This window comes from Bidens hawaiensis, unplaced genomic scaffold (assembly GCF_021521415.1).
Source record: "Bidens hawaiensis isolate Kalapana, Puna unplaced genomic scaffold, B.hawaiensis_p1.1 tig00012786_1, whole genome shotgun sequence".
NCBI classification, from domain to species: domain Eukaryota; kingdom Viridiplantae; phylum Streptophyta; class Magnoliopsida; order Asterales; family Asteraceae; genus Bidens; species Bidens hawaiensis.
Window position 1 is genome coordinate 324,152 of NW_027492062.1, and position 24,140 is coordinate 348,291.

General features: G+C 36.9%; 1 pseudogene; it reads right to left on the reverse strand.

Moving 5' to 3' along the window:
• Nucleotides 1-6,550: 6,550 nt before the first annotated feature.
• Nucleotides 6,551-8,044, reverse strand: LOC143542161 (protein ENDOPLASMIC RETICULUM-ARRESTED PEN3-like; annotated as a pseudogene).
• Between the last annotated feature and the right edge of the window lie 16,096 nt (nt 8,045-24,140).

A 24,140-nucleotide genomic window follows, 5' to 3' on the forward strand; every position in this document is an offset into this window, starting at 1 on the left:
TCATATTAACATTATTTTGGTGTCAAAACTTGGTGGTAAACTCACTCAACATGTTTGTTGACAAAAACTCCATTTTCTACGCATATGCAGGTTGCCTGAGTTGAAGGATGGACACTTAGAAAGACCTTAGGATTATAATGAAGACATACATGGATTTAGACTTGTTGTATTTACTTATTTGAATTGTTTGGTTTTATTTGATTATTGTGTGTATTATTTGAACAAAATTATTAACTAGATATTCTCATTTATATTTATGATAGTATCTTCGAGCTGTGAGCAATCGGATCACGCCCCGGCATTTCCACCTTAGGTTGGGGTGTGACATCTCTCATTGCCAATATCCACTCAAAATGACCCAAGCAGCTAGGGATCGAACTTTGATCTCCACTAGAACGATTTAAAACATAAAAGTAACATTAAAACTTTTTAAAAATGACATATTAATCTTAAATACATATAAACAAAACTTTTAAAAGCTCTCTGTTGCTTCCCACATCCTTTCAAGTCACCAAATTACTTTATTTGTAAATGGAGGTTTATCTTGTATTTGACCGAATTCACGGGTATGAGTCTTACTAAACCCAAATAGTCCTTAAACGGGTTATAAAATCTCATTAAATTAAAAATTAATCTTACCAAAATTTTGATGTGAAAATCCTATAAAATAGAGATCTACTAAAAATCAATATCCGATATAGAAAAAAAGATATTATTTATAATTAAAAATCAATTTTATAGTAAAAAAAATAAGTGGGTCATGGGTCTCACCAAACCTATATAACTTTTAAACGAGTTATAATATCTTATTTATTTGTGAAACCCTTTAATCATCTAACCCTAAATATATTATTAACTTTTTTACAATAAATAAAATTAAAATTCAAAAAAATATATAGATAATAGAAACGAAAAATATAAAACAACCTCGTACTGGGGGACCTAGTAATGTATATTTTAGTAAATTATGTCACTTTCTCTAGGCGATTCATCAATAAATAGTTCTCATTTCACCACATCTCCATTTTCCATCCAACCTTTCTCTTAGAGCTCGCTTACACTAAGTATACCATCAGTGGGAACTTTGCTTTCTGGTTGGGAAGCGCTCATCTCCAAAAGACTAAAACCATGACAAGAAGAGTGAGTTTCAGCCCAGAAATCGACCGAGACAAACCCGACACACCGGAACCCGACATCAAAATATCTACTTTCCCGTCACGAAAAAATTCGGGGACGTTTTCTACCACGAGTTTCATCGGTAGAATCAAAACCAAATTCACTAGAGCACTCGTTTACGTTTCATCTTCACATAAAATATCATCCTCGTCGTCATATTCGCCACCGTCTTGTGACTGCACTATACAAAGATCAAGATCTTGTAACGTTGAACCTTTGGATTCTAGTCATCGAGCTCAAGCTGTTGAGGATTGTATTCAGTTCCTAAATTCTTCTTGTTCTTCCTCTTTACAGAGGTCTACATCACTTTCTTTTTCTTGTTAGAATTTTAATAATTTGTTATAGTTAGTATAGATATGTAACATAAATATTTTGTAACCTTGTAGTTATTGTATTGTATTGTTACCATTATGTCTTATTTGACTGTTTATATGAATACCAAAGTTACTTTAATTTTTCTAAGACTAAGTCCACCAGCAATTGTCGTTCTGATCTAATAGTATCAGGGTAATGGTTAACGTTTGAAACAATGTTTTCATAACCAGATCGGATAGCGAACCGGATGCGCAATCGTTCACCGGTTCAACCGGTCGGACCGGCCGGATAATTTTTCCTCAAAAATGGCGGTTTGGAATGGAAAAGTTTTTTTTTTTAATTATTTTTTTCATAGTAAACCGGTTCAACTGGTTCGGTTTTCCCGTAGGACCGGCCGACTTTCTGAGAACCGAACGAACTGCATAGAACTGGACCGATTGGTGGACTGAATCTCGGTTGAACCGGTTCGACCACCTGGTCCAGTCCGATCTTAACAACATTGGTTTGAAATCTTTATGATCTTAACTTTCAAAACATGAATCAAAGGGGTTTTCCCATAGTCAGGACTGTCATAACTCCATCAATGTCGTAAAACGAAACGAGAATTGTGGCCTTTTTTCAAATTTTATTGTTACGAAGCAAAACAACTAACCATGGATATGTTTCTCTTTTAAAATAACTTAAGGGTCATTTTTATTAATTATCATTTAGTATGTTTTTGATTACTCTGGTCTAAACTGGAAGTCCTATCCAAGTAAGGGTTTGAAGCTTTAGGCTGAGTTTACTTCCCCTAGACACGGCCCGTCGATAGAGGTGTGTTGTTTCTTTTTTAATGGTGTTTTTGAATGAGTTAGACTAAGAGCGTTAAAGTATGTATTGACGGTCAACATCCTGTTTCAAGGAGGCTCACTGTTAAGAAAAAACCAAGTCAACTGTGCAAGACTGCTAGGTGACCGCTATAGATATGTTTTAAAAGTGTCATGAGTTTGGTCAACACAAGAGAGAGTAGAAATTATGTTTGCTACCTATCAGTTGACCGGTCTTAGGTCATAAATAGCAAACGTACGTACTCCACTTGCTTCTCATTTCTTTATGAATTTCTTATGTTGAAATCTATTATTAAATAATAACGAGGTTTAGGTTTAGTCACACATATTTAGTTTTATTATTCTTTCGATTATCATGTCATTACACGTTTTTAAAAATATATTTAAACAAATGATCACTATTGTGTATATATATATAAATTGCTTTGATCACTATTGTATATTTGTATAAATATATTTAAAAATATAAATTGCCAGCTCGTGTTGTAATCACAATATCGCTCCATCCAAGCTTGAAACCGCACATAGCTACACTAACAATAGCTAAATCAACATCTTTCTACTTCATGTCGAACGATCACATCTTATATTTCATCAAGTTTCCATTGTACAATTTCACAGTTTTAATTGTTTTTATAAAATATATGTTGTGATAATCATGATAAGTTCACATCTAATATTTCAACTTTAGTACTTTTAGGGGAGTGGGGGTGGTCCGTTATACACGGCCAACACGCGTGATGGCATCACGAACACCGCCGCCGGTCCCCCCATCACGCGTGATAGGGGTTCGGCCATGATGGCCATCACGTGGTGAATACCAATAAATTTGAACGTTGGGGAGGGGGTGACCGTTGAGGTTGGGTAATTAAAAAAAAAATTTTAACAATATAAATTAACAACCATTTCAATCCAACTCAAAATCACATCCAACTCAAAACATTCTCAATCTTCTACTACAAAAATCTATTTCTTCACCACTTCAATTCAAAACAAAAAAATATGGATTTTCCGAGCAACTCGTTTCTGCTAGACACCGATAGCTCTTCGTCTTCGGACGATGACATTGTTGAATGGTTCCCGTTGTTATATAACGAACTTGAAGGCCCGAGCCGTCCAAAGAAAAAAATGGTGGATCGTGATCGTATACATGCCCACGAAGTGCTAATGAACGAATATTTTGTGGAGGAGCCGAAATACAATGACGAGACGTTCAGGGATCGGTTTCGTTTGCCGAAATCTTTATTTTTAAAGATTGTAGCGGACGTCGAAGCAAGCGAAGAATGGTTTCAAGAATCTTACGACACGAGGGGCAAACGAAGTTTTATGGCACTTCAAAAATGCACATCCGTTATTCGTCAAAATGCACCACCACCCACCGTCCACCACCATCACACCACACCACCACCCCCACCAAAATTCCATCACTAGTGATGGAAAGTGGTGGGGTGAGGTGGCACACTTGTATTGGTGGGGGCAAGTAATGGTTTTTAAACCACACCCACCCCGCTTAGCTACTTATTTTTCTTAGAAAAAGTTGATAAGAATGGTTAAGGTCTGAGTAAGTGAAAGAAGGATGATCGTGTGGCGAGATGAGTACGTAAGTACGAAATTTGCTACTTGCTAGGTTAAACTATCGACATTTGAGTTATGACGCAACCCGCACAATTTAACTGTATACCAGATGTTTGGCTAAAAAACTAAGAAATCTATATGAACCTTGCTTGCAGCTCCATTCAACTTCTGATTACAATCAAAATTCGACTGGTTACATGTTAGGTGCAAACCATTAATCATATTGACATCTATTTAAAAACCCATACCCATTCTCCTTCTATCAAGTCTTAAAACCATAGTGATTATTGAAAGTCTAGCATAGTGTTACTTTAGGCCTTCACCATATCTACGCGTACCCGATGCTGTCGTGAACTAACCGACTGACTTAACACAATAATAGATGGTATACGGACATCTAAACGAACCTAACTGCATATCCGCTCAACTTCTTTGGCTCGTAACATATATGCATCTTTATCAAGTAGAGGAGTGAATGGCCAAGCCTAAAAATAAGCTTGTTTAATCCGAGCAATGCTTATCACGCTTGAGCTAGTTTGCGAGTCCAATCAAGCCTATGTTCTAATTTTTATCAAGCATCTATGCTCTAATTTCTAAATTGCTTCATACATTCACAAATCCACAAGACAGGTCCATAAACAGGTTTCATTAATCAATTGTTTTAATTACCGATTCGCTAACAATGATCAAGCATATTGTATAGGGAAGAATATAATTTCCAGGTGAAACAAAGAAGGGTTTTCTTCATTTCTTGTGACTTAAGCTAGACAACTTCTATACACAAATCACAATATAATTCTTATTAGATTTATGTTCACCAAACAACTTCTATACAACTTCATCATTGTATAATTATATATATATATATATATATATATATATATATATATATATATATATATATATATACTGTGAGAAATGTGATAAATAAATATGAACCACTAGTTTTATTTTATGTTTTAAATATTTAAAAATAAATGAAAAAAATGTAAATGCAACAATAAATGCATTCTCTCTCTTCAATTAATACAACTAATATAGCCATAATAAATCCCTCTCTTCTCAATTAATACAACTAATATAACCAAAATAAATCCTCTCTAATTAATAAATATCAAAACATAATATTTTTTTTTTCAATTGATATACTTAGAAAAACTATTGTTATAAATAATAATAAAAAAATATCATACAAATGTGTTCATTAAATATAAACAATAAATATACAACATACACAAAATTAGATTGCCTACACTTGTTTTGAGCAATAAAAACGTACAACATACAAAAAGTATACAACTTACATATGTAATTTGACATCAACAATTATATAAACTAGAAAAAGATACACACATCCTATACGTGTTTAGGTTATATGTTTTTCGTGTGTAGGTAATATGTTTTTTTATTCTTAGAACAAGTGTATGTTACATGTTTTTGTGTAGGTTGTATATTTTTTATTGAAATTTAATGCTAACATATGTAAGATAGTTTTTGTATTATTCATCACAATGTACCTATGTGTTGATGAATTTTGATATATTGAGTTGAAAGAAATTGGTTTTGGATAGAAAAAATATTTAATGTATGAATAAATTGTATTTAAATGTGTAGGATAAAATTTTCGAGTGTAGGTTATATGTTTTTCGTGTGTAGGTTATACGTTTTCGTGTGCGTGTGTAGTTTATTAATGCTGAATTTTGTGTGTTTTCTATATGTTTTTCGTGTGTAGGTTATATGTTTTCTTATTCTTAGAACAAGTGTAGGTTATATGTTTTTGTGTAGCTTGTGTACTTTTTTGTTGATATTTAATGTAAACAAGTGTAAGATAGTTTTTTGTACTATTCATCACAATGTAAATACGTGTTGATGGATATTAATATATTGAGTTGGAAAAAATTGGTTTTGGATAAAAATAAATTTTAATGTATGAATAAATTGTACTTGTGTGGGATAAAAATTCAAGAGAGAAAAAAATAAGTTATAAAAATAAATGAATTCTTAATATTTTCTAATTATAATAATTTGATTAGTTATATTAATTAAATAGATAACTATTATATTTATTAGTTATATTAATTGAAGAGAGAGCATGCATTAATACTTTTCTCATTTATCTTTAAACATTTAAAACCTAAATTAAAATTAGTGGCCCATTATTCATTTCTCACAATAATTTCATTTCTCTCCTGAACCATCCCCTATATATATATATGTATATTTATATGTATATATATATGTATATAATAATTAATAAATTAACAAAATAACTAACAAATATATATTATGTTATATATTAAATTTTAATTAAAAATATAAAATAATTAAATATAAATAAAAATTAATTAATAAATAGTAAACGAACCGAGCCCAAGCTCGAGCTTAACAAATAAAGATCGAATCGAGTCAAGCTCGAGCTCTGTATAAGCTAAACGAGCCGAGCTCGAGCCTGGTCAAGCTCGGGCTCGTTTGCACCCCTATTGTAAGCAGTCTAACTTGTTGAATTCTAAAACTAATACTGACAACAAATGACCCTCTATAGAAGAACATGCAAGATTCTTGAACAGCATAAAGCACAAAGCATAAGTGAAGAAATCAACTGCATATCTTGAAGTATAAAGATGATAAAAGCTAGTAACCAATACCTCAAAACCAAATTATTGCACCTTGCCAATGGCTCCACTCGTATTTCTCAAACTCAGATTCGTATCTCTCAGATACACCCACGGATTGTCACCTAACTTGCGCAGATACGCCATTGCCAGATCACCAGATTTCGAACATATCTTACACATAATCAGCTCATTCACATCAATGCAAACGAATCTCTGAGCCTACTACTTCGTCCCGACCCTGGCTCATTCGTCTCCCAAACCACACGTGCGGACCTCGGATCCAACAGATGGATATAACCAGAGAAACCGAAAGCTCAGGGGCGAAGCACAGTGAGGGCAGGGGTCCCCCACCCCCTCGTGTACATTTTGAGCCCCCCTCCCAATGTATTTTTAAATGCATTTTGAGTCCGGGCCCAGCGTTCTTGTCCAAGCTTCGCCATTACAAAAGCTCCAGATGTTACAGTGCTGGCAGCTAGAACTCCGAGATCCTTCACGTTCGCTAGATATTCATATCCGACGTCAACTGGAGCGTAGACTATCGATTGCGAGCACGCAGTTTTTCTTATGGTACGAATCAAGCGCGGAGAACACGAAATCATTCGAGTCAGCGATCGCGGCCGACTCGCGTCTTGTAGATTCCAATCGTAAACGGAGATCTGACCGCCATGCGCTATCCACACCGATCCGTCTTCGATTTTGGTGAGCGCGGAGATGAATCCGTCAGAAGCATGCCGAATTGTGGCGACGACGGAGGTAAGGGTGTGCGTGGTGCGGTTTTGGGTTAAAACTTAAAACCAAATCAAAAACCGAAGCTTTGGTTTTTGAAATTTTGAAACCATTTCGGTTGCAGTTTTTCGGTTTTCGTTATGGTTTCGGTTTTTCCAGTTTTTACCATTTGAACTTGAAAAATTTAGGCTGAAAAAAAAGGTTAGATCGAAAATAATGAATTTAGGTACAAATAATTGTTGAGTATTAACTAAGTGAATATTATACATTTGGCAAAAAAAAAAAAATAAAAAAATTGAGTTACGTATTTATTAGATATTTGTAAATCCCTTAAAATAAAATTTTAAAAATAAAATCTAGAAATTCAGTTAGGTTCGTTTTTTTTAAGTTTTTATAACATGCAAAACCAAAGCTGAACCATAAGTTTGGTTTATAAAAAACATAAAACCAAACCGTTGGTTTCTGCGGAGGAGAGGTAACAGGATGGACAATATCTCTGGATCTCGGTCTATGAATACTGGATTTGACTATGAGTGGACGTGGCGGTTGGATAGGGCGGCGAGGAGTGACTATGGACTGCCGGAGTCTAAGGTGGAGACGGTGGTATTAAAGAGCTTGCCGCTGACGTTAAGTTTGATCGGGTCAGTGGATATTCCGCTATCCATAAAAGATTCCGAGGCGCAAACCGACGTGGTTTTGCTTTAGTCTATGTGGTTTTGCTCTTGTGGCGACACAACGACTGTAAGTGGCAGCCGACGGTATGGTTTTCCGGGGAACACCAAAGTCAAACTCTGAAGCTAGCGTGAGCATGGTTAACGCAACATAACATGGCCATAGCGGGAAAACGGGGTTCTTCAACTTTAGAGGATGCCATGGCCTGACACACAAGAAAGTTGTCGTTCTAAAAAAACGTTTACGACCAAATGAGTTACTATGAGGTATCTTTACTCATACTAATGGAATTTTGGGTATATTTTTGTGTGAATGAATGTCTTAAAAAATGGAAGTGGTAAAACTTGTCCCAAATCGGTTTGGAAACAAAGTGGAGATTGGTTTATAAGGTGTAACATTTACTACTTATTTGAAGCTTTGTGATGTGTTTTACCACAACTCCTACCAGCGCGTGGGGGGGAGGTGCAAAATTGGGTTTCTGGACTTAAATTCTTCGAATTCGTGCGTGCCCGCACGTCCCGCGGACACGAATGCAACTCCGAAAATCGCTGGTGCATTTCGTAACTGATAGTCAATGACATTAATGATTATTAGTTTCTGTTTCATTGCACTAATGATTTCGTAACTGTTGATCAATGACATTATTGATCATTATTCAGTAATGATTATTATTTTCTGTTTCATTGCACTAATATGACCATTATTGTGATAATTATACACTAATTACTAAGTATTATAATGGTCATCAATAAGTTATGAGTTTTAGTTTTATTGTTATAAAACTAGATGAAATGCTTCAGTTCATACAACCAGAGAAAAACACACAACTCTCTCATCCTCTCTGCTGCAGCATTATTACGGTTTCGTTTCAAACAAGTGATCAAGTCCGGCAGTCCGTTATTGCTTCGAACCGGAGTACCCTGGGAACCGACCGCGAATCTGTTTAAGGGAATTGTGTCAAACACAAGCCCGGTTCACCGTTATCATTTATTGTTTCTATTTCATAATTTCCGGTTCTAATACAGGAATACCTACAAACTTAAACAGATTACTAATTGTTCATTGCACTAATGATTATTAGTAATGATTATTATTCAGTAATGATTATTAGTTTTTGTTTCATTGCACTAATGATTGATGGTCAATGACATTAATGATCATTATTCAGTAATGATTATTATTTTCTGTTTCATTGCACTAATGATAACCATTATGGTGATAATTATGCACTAATTACTAAGTATTATTATGGTCAACAATAAGTTATGAGTTTTAGTTTTATTGTTATAAAACTAGATGAAATGCTTCAGTTTATACAACCAGAGAAAAACACACAACTCTCTCACCCTCTCTGCTGCAGCATTATTACGGTTTCGTTTCAGACAAGTGATCAAGTCCGGAAGTCCGTTTCTGCTTCGAACCAAAGTACCCTGGGAACCGACCGCGAATCTGTCTAAGGGAATTGTGTCAAACACAAGCCCAGTTCACCATTATCATTTATTGTTTCTATTTCATAGTTTCCAGTTCTAATACAGGAATACCTACAAACTTAAACAGATTACTAATTGTTCCTGTGTCTTTCGTTTTAGAATGGAATCCTAGCCATAATCACTGCCATTTTGCCGTCTCCGCGATCATTGCTTCTGTTATTGCTGTCACAACTAGTTTGGTTGCACCACTGCCTAATGCAGTTACGTCTCATGTTGAGAAACCGGAAAAATTCACCGGTGTGAATTTAATAAATGGCAGCAAAAGATATTCTTTTATCTGACCATGTTGAACCTAGCAAGGTTCTTGACTGAAACCATTCCCCATGTTGATAAAGGGGAAATGGTTGCTCATTCGGTGAGCGCAGTTCAGGCTTGGAATCATTCGGATTTCTTGTGCCAGAATTATGTTTTGAATTGTATGGTGGATGCATTGTACAATGTGTAATGCAAGGCCAAGACTACTAAAGAATTATGGGAGTCTTTGAACCGCAAATACAAAACAGAAGATGCCGGTGCTGGCTAAGTTCTTGGACTTTAAAATGGGAAAGGCTCCAACCTTGGTCCTAAGGGGAGAATTTAAAATAAATAAATAAATAATAATAATATTAATAATAATAATAATAATAATAAAAGAAAGTTCCAAGGAACTTGTTACAATTGTGGAAAGCAAGGCCATAGGGCCAATAAGTGTAAGCTTCCAAAGAATGAAAATGCTCGACAAGTGAATATGGTTCGTGAGGTTGATAACCTCTCGATTATGGTCACCAAAGTTAACTTGTGTCGAAGCAAAACAAACAAGATCGTCATTAAAAAGATTGAATGATTCATCGAACCCCTCGAGATGATCCACGCTTATGCGTGTGATCTAAAAGTAATCCCTAATCGTGTAGGGAGTAAGTACTTCATCATGTTTATTAATGATAGTACAAGGTATTGCCATGTGTACTTACTTAAGAGTAAGGATGAGGCTATTGATAAGTCTATCTTTTTTAAAGCCAAAGTTGAGAATCAACTAATCGGAAAATCAAAAGAGTAAGGAGTGACCAAGGAGGTGAATATGTTTCACCTTTTGTTGATTTGTGTGAAAGAGATGGAATCATACATGAACTTACGCCTCATTACTCCCCTCAATCAAATGGTATAGCGGAACGCAAGAACCGCACATTGAAAGAAATGATGAATGCCATGATGATAAGTTCTGGTATAAGCCGAAACATGGGGGGGGTATCGGCGAATTATGTCTTAAACATGATACCCAATAAGAAAAAAAAAATGTAACTCCATACGAATTATGGACGGGAAATAAACCATCATATAAATACTTGCGAGTATGAGGGTGCCTAGCCAAGGTAGTAGTAACACCACCAAAACGGCTACTAATAGGACCCAAAACAGTGGATTGTATATTTATAGGATATACTCGTCCTGGTGGTGCATTTCGTTTTCTTGTGCATGATACTAGAATCAAAGGATGGATCATGGTTTGAGCATATGTTCCGATGCTTGGATAAAGGAAAACCGAGTTGTTCTAGGTCGGTTGAGGAAATTGTTCTAAAAAACGAGGGTGCAAGAGATGAACCTCGAGAACAATCCGAAATACAGGAAGTTGAAATTAGAAAGAGTAAATGGCAAAGGATTGAAAAATCCTTCGGCTTTGACTTCCTTACCTACATGGTAGAAGAGGAACTTCAAACGTACTAACAAACTTAATGATAATTATTATTATTAATTTCAGTTTCAAATGTTGCACTAATGATCATTATTCTTTTTTATACACTTTAATGATCATTATGACGTTTGTTATGATTTTTATGATAATTACTAAGTATCATTATGACGTTTGTTAGGTTTTCAAATGTTGCACTAATGATCATTATTCTGTTTTATTACACATTAATGATCATTATGACATTTGTTGTGATTTTATGATAATTACTAAGTATCATAGCCATCAAAGGTGAGATAGATTTTATCTTACAAATTCATACTTGGAAACTAGTGGATCTTTCTCAAGGATGTAAACCACTAGGATATCGATGGATCTTCAAGAAGAAGATGAAACCAGATGGCACCATCGATAAGTATAATTCAAGGTTGGTGATCAAAGGATATAAACAACGAGAAGGTTTAGATTACTTTGATACATATTCGCCAGTTACGCGAATAACCTCCATCCGGTTGGTGCTTGCCATTACCGCCATTAGAAATCTGGAAGTTCACCAAATGGATGTGAAAACAGCTTTCTTGAATGGAAATCTGGAGGAAGAGATTTACATGAAACAACCTGAAGGTTTCATAGCTGTTGGGCAAGAAAAGAAAGTTTAGAAACTTTTAAAAATCCTTGCATGGATTAAAACAAGCTCCAAAACAATGGCATCAAAAGTTTGATCATATCATGCTTGGTGATAGGTTCAAAATCAATGAATGTGACAAATGTGTATATGTGAAGGACACATCAAAATAGATATGTCATTAAGTGTCTATACGTAGTGATATGACATTGCTGGAAGCGATGACAAAATCATAACGTCCACAAAGAACATGTTAAAGGCAAGATTTGACATGAAAGACATGGGTTTTGCAGATGTGATTTTTGGGAGTTAAAATCACACGAACCCAAAGTGGACTTGCTTTAAGTCAAGCCCATTACGTGAACAAAATTCTTGAGAAGTTTAATGCTAATGACTTTAATGTAGCTAGAACTCCCATTGACATGAGTCAACATCTAGCTAAGAATAGAGGTGAACCCATTAACTAGTTGGAATACTCAAGAATTATCGGAAGCTTGAAGTTACTAGACCAGACGTAGCATATGCTGTGAGCAAGCTAAGTAGATACAGACAGAATGGAATCCTAGGCATGATCACTTTTGTTTCAGACAGCCATGATCGTTGCTTCTGTTGTTGCTATCACAACCAGTTTAGTTGCACCACTGCCTAATGCAGTTACGTCTCATGCTGAGAAACCGGAAAAATTCACCGGCGTGAATTTTAAAAAGTGGCAGCAAAAGATATTCTTTTATCTGACCACGTTGAACCTAGTGAGGTTCGTGAGTGAAACCGTTCCCCATGTTGATAAAGGGGAAATGGATGCTCATTCGGTGAGCGCGGTTCAGGCTTGGAATCATTCGGATTTCTTGTGCCGGAATTATGTTTTGAATGGTATGGTGGATGCATTGTACAATGTGTAATGCAAGACCAAGACTGCCAAAGAATTATGGGAGTCTTTGGACCGCAAATACAAAACAGAAGACATCGGTGTTAAAAAGTTCGCAGTGGCTAAGTTCTTGGACTTCAAAATGGGAAAGGCTCCAACCTTGGTCCTAAGGGGAGAATTTAAAATAATAATAATAATAATAATAATAATAATAATAATAATAATAATAATAATAATAATAAAGTTCCAAGGAACTTGTTACAATTGTGAAAAGCAAGGCCATAGGGCCAATGAGTGTAAGCTTCCAAAGAATGAAAATGCCCGACAAGTAAATATGGTTCGTGAGGTTGATAACCTCTCGATTATGGTCACCAAAGTTAACTTGTGTCCAATCAAAACAAACAAGATCGTCATTCAAAAAGATTGAACGATTCATCGAACCCCTCGAGATGATCCACACTTATGTGTGTGATCTAAAAGTAATTCCTACTCGTGTAGGGAGTAAGTACTTCGTCATGTTTATTGATGATAGTACAAGGTATTGCTATGAGTACTTACTTAAGAGTACGGATGAGGCTATTGTTAAGTTTATCTTGTTTAAAGTCGAAGTTGAGAATCAACTAAATCGGAAAATCAAACGAGTAAGGAGTGACCGAGGAGGTGAATATGTTTCACCTTTTGTTGATTTGTGTGAAAGAGATGGAAGCATACATGAACTCACGCCTCCTTACTCCCCTCAATCAAATGGCATAGCGGAACGCAAGAACCGCACTTTGAAAGAAATGATGAATGCCATGATGATAAGTTCTGGTATAAACCAAGACATGTAGGGGGGAGCAATCTTATCGGCGAATTATGTCTTAAACATGATACCCAATAAGAAAAAGGATGTAACTTCATACGAATTATGGATGGGAAGTAAACCGTCATATAAATACTTGCGAGTATGTGGGTGCCTAGCCAAGGTAGTAGTAACACCACCGAACCGGCTATTAATAGGACCCAAAACAGTGGATTGTATACTTATAGAATACACTCCACCTGGTGGTGCATTTAGTTTTCTTATGCATAATTCCAAGAACCCTGGAATAAACAAAGGCACCATACTAGAATCAAAGGATACATCATGGTTTAAACATATGTTTCATGCTTGGGTAAAGGAAAACCAAGTTGTTTTAGACCGGTTAAGGAAATTGTTCTAGAAAACGAGGGTGCTAGAGATGAACCTCGAGAACAATCTGAAATAGAGGAAGTTGAAATTAGAAACCGTAAACGGCAAAGGACTGAAAAATCCTTCGCCTCTGACTTCCTTTGCCTACATGGTAGAAGAGGAACCTCAAACGTACCAACAAACTTAATGATAATTATTATCATTAATTTCAGTTTCAAATGTTGCACTAATGATCATTATTTTGTTTTAATACACTTTAAGGATCCTTATAACATTTGTTATGATTTTATGATAATTACTAAGTATCATGGCCATCAAAGGTGAGACAGATTCTATCTTACAAAATCATACTTGGGAACTAGTGGATCTTCCTCAAGGATGTAAACCACTAGGATATCGATGGATCTTCAAGAAGAAGATGAAACCAGATGGCACCATCGATAAGTACAAGGCAAGTTTGGTGATCAAAGGTATAAACAACGAGAAGGTTTAGATTACTTTGATACATAATCGCCAGTTACGCGAATAACCTCCATCAGGTTGGTGTTTGCCATTGCTGCCATTAGAAATCTGGAAGTTCACCAAATGAATGTGAAAACAACTTTCTTGAATGGAAATCTAGAGAAAGAGATTTACATGAAACAACCTGAAGGGCAAGAAAGAAAGTTTGCAAACTTGTAAAATCCTTGTATGGATTGAAACAAGCTCCAAAATAATGGCATCAAAAGTTTGATGCCGGGTTCAAAATCAATGAATGTGACAAATGTGTGTATGTGAAGGACACATCAGATGGATATGTCATTCTGTGTCTATACGTAGATGATATGCTCATTGCTGGAAGTGATGACAAAATCATAGCATGCACAAAGAACATGCTAAAGGCAAGATTTGACATGAAAGACATGGGTTTTACGGATGTGATTTTGGGAGTTAAAATCACACGAACCCAAAGTGGACTTGTTTTAAGTCAAGCCCATTACGTGAACAAAATTCTTGAGAAGTTTAATGCTAATGACTCTAATGTAGCTAGAAGTCCCATTGACACGAGTCAACATCTAGCTAAGAATAGAGGTGAACCCGTTAACCAGTTGGAATACTTAAGAATTATCGACAGCTTGATGTATCTTATGAGTTGTACTAGACCAGACTTAGCATATGCTGTGAACAAGCTAAGTAGATACACGAGCAACCCAAGTTAAATTCATTGGAACTGTGTGATTCGGTTGCTTCGGTACCTAAGATACACTCGGGAATACGGGTTGCATTATAACAGATATTATCCGGCAGTTATTGAAGGACACTGTGATGCAAATTGGATATCTGACACGAATGATTCCAGAGCAACAAGTGGGTATGTATTCACACTTGGAGGAGCTGCTGTATCGTGGAAATCGTCTAAGCAAACGGCTATAGCTAGATTCACAATGGAATCAGAATTCATCGCCCTAGATAAAGCGGGCGCTGAGGCAGAATGGTTACGTCAATTTGTTGAGGATATACCAAGATGGCCTAAGCCGGCATCGGCCATTTGTATACATTGTGATAGCTAATCGTCAATTGGCAGAGCTCATAGCACAATGTATAATGGTAAGAACAGACATATTAGACGTAGACATAATACGGTACGACAACCAATCTCTACAGGAATTATCACTGTTGACTACGTAAAGTCAAAGGATAATATTGCGGATCCGTTAACAAAAGCCTAAGTAGAGAGTTAGTTCAGAAGTCGTTCATGGGAATGGGACTAAAGCCCTTGAAAAATTAAAGGTTCATACGAAGGAAACCTAACTCAACAGATTGAAGATCCCAAGAATTGAGTTCAATAGGAAAACCTAATTGTTTGAATTAATGAGGTCACTGTGGGGGGGGGGGGGGGGGGGAATAACCCTACGTATTTAAAAGGTAGTTTACTAGCTACATGGTTGGTAAACTTCCTAGTCCATTCCTAAAAGTGACAAGTGTGAGACTAAGCTTATGGCTTTTAATGATTCGACTAAGGTAACCATACATGGTGAATCACCTATGTGAGAGAGAAGTGGGGTTGCTTCGAAGGGTATTGTTGGGGCACAATACATAATGGCTCTCGCAGAACCAGGCTCATGTTCATGACCATAACGAACACAACTATGAGGACTTGACTTTGTTAGGGAGAGTCTTGTGTGAAGTGTATTGTCGTCTACACAAACGACAGATGAGTTCAAAGACATCGCTGTCTACTCAGAGTCAGTGGCTAAGTGCGCTTCATAAGCAAAGGTTTAAAGAGTAACATCTACCTATTGTATGCAAGATTCAACTAATGAAATTTAATCGAAATAATGTTGTTTCGACCTCCATTCATGTGGGGGATTGTTGGAATTTTGGGTATATTTGTGTGTGAATGAATGTCTTAAAAAATGGAAGTGGTAAAACTTTTCCCACATCGGTTTGTGAACAAAGTGAAGAGTGGTTTATAAGGTGCAACCTTTACTGCTCATTTGAAGCTTTGTGATGTGTTTTACCATAACTCCTACCAGCGTGCAGGGGGGGGGCTGCAAAATTGGGTTTCTGGACTTAAATTCTTCGAACTTGTGCGTGCCCGCACGTCCCGCGGACAGATCGCCAGGCAGAGCACACTGGCACTCGCCAGCAGTACTCTTGTCATCGACTGCAGATTCGAGATCACGAGACATCTTGTAAAAGAAGAAGAAAACGATTTCGGGAGAATGCTTGCCTGAAAAGGTGAGTATTCGCCGGAAATCGCAAAAAAGATGAAGAGAAGAGTGAAAGTGTGGATTACAAAGAGCCCTCCACCCCTTTATATACTAATCGCAATTAATGCGATGAAATTAATGCGGAAGAGAGAGAAAACAAAGGTGCAATGAAACTATGACACGTGGCAAAAAGCAAGCTGGCAACAGCTGTTGACAGGACGCATACCATTAATTTCGCGGCCACGCGCCCGAAAAATCGCGCCCACGCGCCTGAAAAAGCGTCTGGAATGACCATGTACTGTCACGTCACCATAACTTCCTGCACGATCTGACACAGTCAGAAGAAACCGTCGCACGACGTTTCAGAGTTTTGGACTGTTCTTTCCACCAACTCTTCAAATTTCAAAATTCAAAATTCAAAAAGATTAAAAAGTAAGCGGGAAAATACCCCTTACCTTGGCAAACAAGTAACCGTAAGACGGATGCGGGTACAGTGTTAAGGCAAAACCCTTCACATACCTAGCACCCGCAGGGAATTGAAGCCAAGAAAACCTTGGCAAACAAGTAACCGTAAGACGGATGCGGGTATAGTGCTAAGGCAAAACCCTTCACATACCTAGCACCCGCAGGGAATTGAAGCCAAGAAAACCTTGGCAAACAAGTAACCATAAGACGGATGCGGGTACAGTGTTAAGGCAAAACCCTTCACATACCTAGCACCCGCAGGGAATTGAAGCCAAGTAAACCTTGGCGAACAAGTAACCGTAAGGCGGATGCGGGTACAGTGTTAAGGCAAAACCCTTCACATACCTAGCACCCGCAGGGAATTGAAGCCAAGTATACCTCGGCAACCAAGTAACTATAAGACGGGTGCGGGTACAGTGTAAAGGCAAAACCCTTCACATACCTAGCACCCGCAGGGAATTGACGCCAGGAATACCCTTGGAAGTAAAGTAACCGTAAGACGAGCGCGGGTACAGTGTTAAGGCAAAACCCTTCACATACCTAGCGCTCCGCTGGGAATTGAAACCAAGAAGGATCTTCTGGGCAATGCTTGCGGAAACAAAAATAACATCCCCGCATAGCGGGAACGTCGAGAACTACGTTGTTTGAAGCTCCAGGATGGAATTGGTGGTTTTAACATAATTGATCACTATGTTCAAAACTACCAAAAGCTCATGGAGAATCCACACAAGTGGGACTCAACGCTCCTGACTTGCGAGGAGGTTACAGACCTACCCGCATCATACCCAAAGACTAAGCAGGAAACTCGGGAATTTCTGCAAGTGACAAGGACTTCCGCGGGAGGAATCCCCATGGAAAACTTTAAAAAACCCTTTTCAAAACCCTTTGCTTAAGTCCAAAAGTTCACCTCACTTTATTAAACACTCATGAGAAGAACATTGGACTGGGGGGACTTGAAGAGGTAGGTCCCAGCAGAGCCCAGTTAGACCCGCAAGACTCACCTTGAAGAGGAACGTCTGCGCAGAAACCAACTGGATCCGCAGGACCAACCATGCTCAGAGACGTGACGTCCTTACGCGCAGTACGCAAGCTGTTCCGCAGGAAATGCCTCCCAATGGTGAAGGACTCCGCCTGTCCCCGCAGCCTCGGATACAAGCCATCAGGGAAGGCCACCCGCGCAGCAAGGCTACACACACAAGGCACTTAGCTCTCAATCACTCAGTCACCTGAAGGAATGAGCAAAGCCGGGAACAATCCCGCACAAGGGCGGGAGGGGGAATACTCCCGCCCAAATAAGCCAGTCCGTACGATACAGGAAGATCTTCTGTACTGTACCTGACGAGGTATGGGAAAAAGATCTGACTAAAAGATACGACAGCTTATCGACAACAGTATGGCGAGCAGCATGCTCCTGTACTGTGTCACTATTAGCCGCTGCCTACTCACCAACTACTGCCATACCACGTGCGTAGCCGGCAGTTGGTGGAAAAGGAATAGTACACAGCAGGCCTGGTTACTATCAGCCGCTGCCTACCCACCAACTACCAGCAGGGCACGTGCGTAGGCCACTGTTGGTGGAACAGGAACACTGTTGCAGCCGGCCACACCTCCTTGGAAACCCACCTTCGGCTATAAATACCCCATATGGTATGACCGTCATATCTTATCTTATATCATCAAATCATACCTGATATCTGCTCTAGCAATCTTTTAATATACACTTATATTTAAAGAGCAATCTAGTCTGATTCTCACGCCGGAGGGTGGTCACAAGGAGGAACCCCCCCCCTTCTCAGTGACGAGCTCACGGTGTCTGTTTTGCAGGTTATCAGAAGAACCATCTTCTCAGGGTCTAACCCCTCGTGGGAAACATCTAACCCCCAGGTTACCAGTAATCTGCCCGGGGTCCGGTTAGTGTTTCTTCACTAAGTATTCGTTAAAGTCCAATAGAAGAATGAAGCAAAATGATTAAAAAGTATTCATGTGCAAGACACGATTTTAAGAAAAAATTCGGATGATAATGAGACGGGTGTTTGTAATCTTAATCTCATATCCTATTGTAACATTGCGTGCATACTTGGTCTCATACCCATCAAGTACCCGACCCTATTACCCGGTTGGTATCAGGTATGCCTGCACTTAGTTATGAGAAGTTCAATTTATCAATGCACAAGTTAGAGCCACCTTAGTGGGACCGGTGAGGATGGATTTGGTGAAATGCAAGCATCGAAGTTGAGGAAGAGGGGTTGTGCATTTAGTGATAGCAGAGAACTACGTTACTTGATACTCAGTCTTTGGTGGCGGTTTTCTTCATGGGAAGTCATGGGCTGTAATCAACGATCTTGTCTAGACACTTTAAATAATATTTTTTCATCCAATGACTAAATTTGTTATGTTTGAAATAACTGTAGGTTCAAATGTGTAATTTCTCATACTTTTTTTTTTATATATATATATATATATATATATATATCAAACTCGTAATGCGAAGATAAACTACCACTCAAATGAACCTTTTCTTTTTAGAAGTAACGTCCGAACATCTGAGATTACCCTAACAAGTGGATCACCTTTCGTTCAAATAACAGAATGTGATGTCTTGGCCCATGCACCACCCAGTGAATTACAATTTAAGAGTAAAACACACAGACAACCACTCATTTTTTTTACCAGAGTACTGACATAAAACTACATATATACAGTTAAATCATATGCTTTAAGTTTCAATTTATTTTTGATTATAATAGACCATTCATATATATGTAGCATACACGTGATTGGTGCACAAGAGCTTGTGGCTGAGATACAAATGAGTGACTGCTGGTGTCATGTGGGTTTAAAACCTTGCATTTCGGTTTGCATTAAACCTCATAATTGTATCCACCGGCTAGTCCACATTATTATTAATGCACCCAAGAAAGTCTTTAAATTTGTAGTTTGGGTAAACTGTGGTTTTTGTTCTTGTGGTTTGTTTAAATCTGTTGTTTTAGTATAATAGTTTTAAATTTATGATTTTCGTCCTTATGGTTTCATTTCACTTGCAATTAAGCCCGACCTAATAACCTCGTTAAGCCTGGTCGTTAAACCCATCAGCATGCCCCTCACGTGAGGGACGGTTTTGTCCATTTTCTCCTCAAATGCCACCGCCCGAATTCGCAAGCCCTTCACGTGAGTGGCTGTGGTGTATTTGGGGGAAAAAGCACAAAACTCACGTGAGGAGCACACTGATGGGTTTAACGACGAGGATATAACGGGGTAATGAGGTTGGGTTTAATTGCAAGTGAAATGAAACCAAAAGGATTAAAATCACAAATTTAAAACTATTAGACTAAAATTACATATTTCGATAAACCACAAGGACGAAAACTGCAATTCAGTCTTCTAGTTTATATATGGATAACCACATATCGAGTAAGGCCTCTAGTATTTATTATTATTATTATTATTTATTAGAATGGTAGATATTCATTTCATTAAAAAAAAAGATGGGCTTAGCAAATTACAAGGATCCATGTAAAGTTGTCAATTACATGATCATGTTAAGATTACATCCGTCCTATTTTCATTCATAAAAATACGCCATATATTTGATGTCTACGAGAACCTTGTACGCGTGAAGCGTCTTGCTTTGAAATGGTTGGTGGCTTCTTGCACTTTTTAGACACAATATCTTTTCTAGCATAACAATAATACACACACGTAAATGAGAGAGTTCTATGTAGAAGATATTTTTAGCGAGAACAAAAGCAAAACAAAATAAGTTAATCATTTTTTCATTTTAAAGTAAAAAAAATGGTTTAAATGTAATGTTTATTCATTTTCTCTAACATTTTAAATTTAAATAATTTTTAAATGAACTTCGTTGATTTATTGAATCTACATATGTATGAATCATGCATATGCACATTTCCTACACAAGCAAACATTTATAAATGTGAACCACATGATAATATTAGTTTAATGGCATTTTTATGTACCTCATGTATATGAGAAGTAAAAGTTTTAGAAAATATGAAACACGGATTAAAATTTTTTTAAAGATTTTGGCTTTATTTTTTTTTCTAGCATAATTTAGTCTTCTATATGTATGTACATACATAGAACGGATCAATATGGGAACTTAAAATTGTGTTCAAAGTGTATGAAACAATCTTTCACCCTTGGGCTGAGTTTAGGCCACCAACGTTTCCCACAAAACGCTACATCCTTTAATCCTCTAACCAAACAGATTTTTTCTACAAGCTCCAATCAATCAAATAGTTATTTTATTTGTATTTAATTTATAGGAATATTGGTTTTAAATAATCCCAACTATGGTCTATTAGTAAATATCAATCCCAATTTTACACTTGTCTGCTGACCGTCCCAACTATTGATGTATTTGTTTTTAACGGACCGCGACTAACGGATGTTAACTCCGTTAGTGATTTGCTGACGTGGACTTTCTTCTCCGGTCGGAAACCTGCAACTTGCCTCCATTCTCCTTAATATCGTCACATTGTCTCCCTCCCTCTTCAAAAGACATCGGAAATTAGAAAATGAAGTAGATTTCATCTTCTTTCATGGCTAATCCCTATATACCAAACCCGATTTTATTTTCAAAATTTTGAAATCAATGTTACACGATTTACAAAATAAGCACAGGGCTTTTGTTAAGAGGATAAAAATGAGTCGAATGATGTGTCAATTACCTCGAATGGTGCACGATTGACGAGGGTGGACTTCGCCGGAGACAACAGCGGCGGCACGTCGGTTAGGTTTCGAATGAGGGGAAAGATAGAGAGAGATGGTGTAACGATATTAGGGGGAATGGAGGCGAGTTGCAGGTTTCCGGCAAGTTTCCGGCCGGAGAAGAAGGTCCACGTCAACAAATCGCTAACGGAGTTAACATCCGTTAGTCGCGGCCCGTTAAAAACAAATACATCAATAGTTGGGACGGTCAGCAGACAAGTGTAAAGTTGGGACTGATATTTACCAATAGGCCATAGTTGGGATTATTTAAAACCAATATTCCTAATTTATAATAATTGATTGCAAGAGATTTTTACCATTAGATTACTTTTTGCAAAACGTCTTATTGCTGGTTGGGCGCCAAGCAGGGGCGGACCCACATAGGTCCGATCGGGGTACCGGGACACCAATGTTTTTTAAAAATTACTTAGAGACGATATATTAAATTTTGTAAGGACCCCATAAAAATTAATACTTGGAACCCATACTATTAGGATTGAACTGGTATAGTGGAAAGTCCCTTGTTTTACTTGTGAGAGGTTGTAGGTTCAAGCCCCACCATACTCCTTTTTTGTTGTTTTTTTAATATCCTAGTCTTAGTTATTCAGTTAGGGTATTTGTGCTTTTTGTTAGTTTCTCTCATATAGTCATTATCACCATGCAACATATATAATGTTAACATGGATTTTGCATATTCTTTTATTATTTACCTTGTGTACGTATATTATAATTAATCATTTATTTGTGTTAGAGTTATTTTTTCATGTTTTGGTCAATTATGTAAGACCATATATATAGATTACGTTCATGTTTTTCGGGTATGAATTAAAAGTGTATGTTTCATCTAGTTTCTAATTTAGATTCTTTCTACTTACTCGTTTCCAATGACACCATAGTTCCGTGTTTTATTATGTTCCTCGCCTCGACCCGACCCGAATAACGACCGACCCGAAAAATTTTGTAAACCGAAAAAATTGGGACCCCATTGACAAAAAATCCTGGGTCCGCCACTGGCGCCAAGTGTCGTAAAACGCCTTTATATGAAGAGTTTTGACTACACATAATTTTAGAAATTCATAACTGCATATAAAAAATGACAAAAAAGAAAGAAAAAAGATGCAATACTATGTTAAACCATGTACCGCTTTAATATCATTTTATATAAAAAAAAATATATGTTTCGTTGCATCGTGCAATATGAAATTCCAAATTACGCACAATATTGGGACGTATACATTACCATACATTATTTCCAGCAAATGTAATGTTCAAAAATTAATCACCACAAAGGAGAACATCAAAGTTGTTGGCCGTCCTTGTTAATCCTTATTTTGGTTCTCAAATATGTCCACTAAAAAAATAACCAACAATGTCTTTTTCTTTTATAATATATCTGTTTGATTTTCCTTTTTTTGGACGGTAAATGTAATATAACTGTTTGAACGATGAAATAAACATTTAAATTTAACAATCATATCATCATCGTATTTGGTAAATCTCATTAATAGCAAAGTTATGATAGGATATAAGGAGGATAAGATGTAGACAGCCTTATATCTATTTCATATAAATAAAGATGTTGCTTCCGGTGAGAACCCCGACTCGATAGTAGTTTTGCATCGGACCTTGGACATAAGACACATAGCACTCAACCTAGCAAAAGTTGATCGCCTCAGTTAATAGACTATGGAGCTCGTTTCTAAGCTATTTGATTAGTAGAAACTGCATCATCAACATAAATGAGATTATCAAACACAACTAACCAACTAACGGTAGTTGAACAACCATTAGTAACTAAGTTCGTACCAACAAAAGTCAATTATCAACAATAACTAAGTTCCTATTAACATGATCTATTTATAAGTAGTAACTAAGTTGCTAGTGACATAAGCTAGTAATAAATAGTAATTTAGCTTCTATTAACGGTTCTCGAATATACAAAAATAACAACACACTATTTTACACGAATTTGTGCAGTTTGAACAAAATGTTGTGTGATATTTCGTAAATCGTAACCTACAAAATGAACTTCTTTACCTTGGTCTGTTCACAACAGAAGCAAATTGGTTGCTAACAAAATAGAAATAGACTTGTTTGTGACTTGTTGTTAACTTAATAGAATATTTATGAAATTATGATTTCGAGTTTTCATCAAAATATATACTTTGATAAAAAAATGATTGATTTCACGATTTAAAAAGACCATCTAGGACATTACCAACTATGCAACTTATGCATGTATAAAAAGAAGATACAAATGAGTTAGTTAACAGGGATGAATGCAACCTATGACATTATTTATCTCCGCCCATTTGTCGCCGGCGTCATGTTAACAGGGATGAATGGGTACTTCGTTTATAAAAATGGCGAGGTGGGGTGGGTAACTCTTTTCTTAAATGACTCATTTTAAACTATGGGAGGTGCATGCGTACTTATTCAAGAAGTCTGTATTGTCCCAAATTCTTTTTGCTTAAAACCTGTGTTGACGTAAAGGCATTTTGTTTAGAACTCGTTCTAACCCGAACAAA